Raw genomic sequence first — 2,620 nt, 5'->3', positions numbered from 1 at the left:
TTTAATATAATCATAAATTTATTTTTTATTAATTAGAAATTATAAAATATATTATAAACTAATACATAAAATTAGAAAAAAATTGAAACTGATATAAGAAGTTTTAAAAAAATTTAAACTAATATAAAAATATTTAATGTAAACCTGTGGAAAATATTTAAAATGTGAATGTATGTCCACATTGATATCAGATATCCAGATCTGAGAATTAGTGCATCGAAAATCCACATCTGAGTTTTTATGCATCGGATATCCAAATCCGATGATATGTTAATCGGATATCCATATCCGATTTACACATGTTTTCGTTTTATGCAAACATTCTAACTAAAATTAAATACCTCTCCTCTCTTAATATCAATACAACGAAGAACAAGAACATGCAAACAAATTTAAAAAAAATGTTAACCATCCATTAGCTATATCAATCGAAGCAGGAAGATGCAAACAAATTTATAAATAAATACTAACCTCTAACGCACAAAATGAGCTAATAGGAAGAAGCCGATACTACACCACAAATGAAACAGTTCAACTTACACTCAACAATCCTTCTGAAATATATATAACCAACACTCATTACTTACAAAGTACAAAACCTCAAGCGAGTTGCATTTCAAAGATGGAGGGATGTAGGGTTTGTTTATAAAGATGAAACACTATGCTGGAAATGAGAGAGTGCAGGAGTGGGGTGCAGAAGTGGTATGCTGGAAATGAGAGAGTGCAGGAGTGATGTAGGGTGTGTAGAGTCAAGGGGTGCAGGGTCAAGGGTTGCAGAGGTCAGCAAAATGTATGTTTACTGATTGGAACAAAATGGAGATGGTCTCAATGCTGGCATAGAAATTCACACTAATCAAAATATTAAACTTTTAAACTATTAATTAAATAAGGGTATTTTCGGAAATTGGAGGTGCATGATGAAATATTTGGAGGTGCAGGATGAAACACTCTTTTGACAGTCTATTTATAACGGTGTTTTACATGTTAGTTTTCTTTAAAAATTAATATAATATATCACATTACAAATACAAATTTTGAATCAAGAAAAAAAGAATTAAAACTCGTACTTTTCATCTAGTTAAAATGAAGACTTTTAAACTATACAATTGGTATTTTCCTTTGTAGAAAAAGATCTTGGAACCTTTTAGGTATAATATATGGGGATAGAATTCAGTTTTTGTTTTCATATTCAACATAATACTTGCAATTATTAAAGAAGTTGAAGTTTTAATGAATAGATGATAAATTATCCCGTCCATTTTATATTTTTATATAATCAATTATATATTATTCTCATATCAATATTATACATTCTATAAAGAATTCCTTTTCTATTTAACCCGTTAATTTCTTCCCTTTTATTATATTTTTTGTCAATATGGAAAAATATTCTTTATAACAGTTTTATTCTGTTTAAATAGTTTAGAATCAAATAAAATCTTGTATGAGATTATAAATATGTAGTAGTATTTTTCACACTTAATAATTTCCCTTTTAGATTAAGGTTTAAAAATTACAAAATCTTGATAGAGATTCATTAAGTAAAGAGTACAATCCATATATTTTGATGATTTTCTAGTAACTTTTATTTTGAATTTTTATGCTAAATAGGTCTACCGTTGAGCAAATCCTTGATGTATTTGATGTTTAATACTTGTGATAATGTAGATGACTAACTATATAAGTGAACTAATACTTTCATATTCACCTAAATTGGATTCAACCTACGTTTAGGCAAGTTGGGTTAGGTTCAAATCAATCTTAGATTATTCAATAGGTCAGATCTAGTCTAATCAAGACTATTTTAAGTTGGGTCAAACCGAGTTTGTTTGGACCTAGGTCGAGCAAAGTCAGCCTAAGCTTAGGTTAAGTTGAATCGATTCAAGACCAATCAAGTTGAGTTGACTCTAGCGAGCCGAGTTGGCTTGGGACCACGTCAAATTGAATCTATCAGAGCCTAGGTGAAGATAAGTTAAGGCAAATCAACTTTCATCCGCGTTGGAACTGACCCAAGTTTTGCCGAGTTGGACTGGGCTCAAATAGGTCTTAGTTCAATCAAGATCAAGTTAAGACCTAGCCTAATTAAGTTCAGATCAACCCAATCAACTTAAGTCTAGGTTAAACTTATGTCTCGTTCCAAATTGAATCGAGTCTTCCCTACCTCATGTTGAGTCAAGTCAGCTCAGTTCTTGATTGAACTAAGTCTTCCGTGAAAATTTCAAATTCTTATTTGTTTGATGAATTTATAAAAAATTTCAAAGAATTTTAGGCAATCTAATTATTCTAATAAAATTGTAAAAAATCATTTTCTTTCCAAATTCTTTACACAAATAACATTTTATAAGAAAGCATTTCAAATTCTTTGAAAATATAATTACCCTCTTAAAATATATACCTTATCCAAACAACAAATGATCAGGTTTGTCCGATTGACGACAATTAGCGTGCGACCCTTGAACCTAATCACATTCCATTGATCTTGGATCATGCTACACCAGGCTTATAGCTTCGTAAATCGAGCACAATGAATAGTAGAGCATGCCTTAACAAGAAGAGTCTGTTACTATCATTTCTCATAGCGTGACGAACATGCTTCATAAGCCTGATGCAATAAATATTT

This window comes from Vigna radiata, chromosome 8 (genome assembly GCF_000741045.1).
Source record: "Vigna radiata var. radiata cultivar VC1973A chromosome 8, Vradiata_ver6, whole genome shotgun sequence".
In the NCBI taxonomy this organism is placed as follows: Eukaryota; Viridiplantae; Streptophyta; class Magnoliopsida; order Fabales; family Fabaceae; genus Vigna; species Vigna radiata.
Note: the sequence above shows the minus strand (reverse complement) of the source record.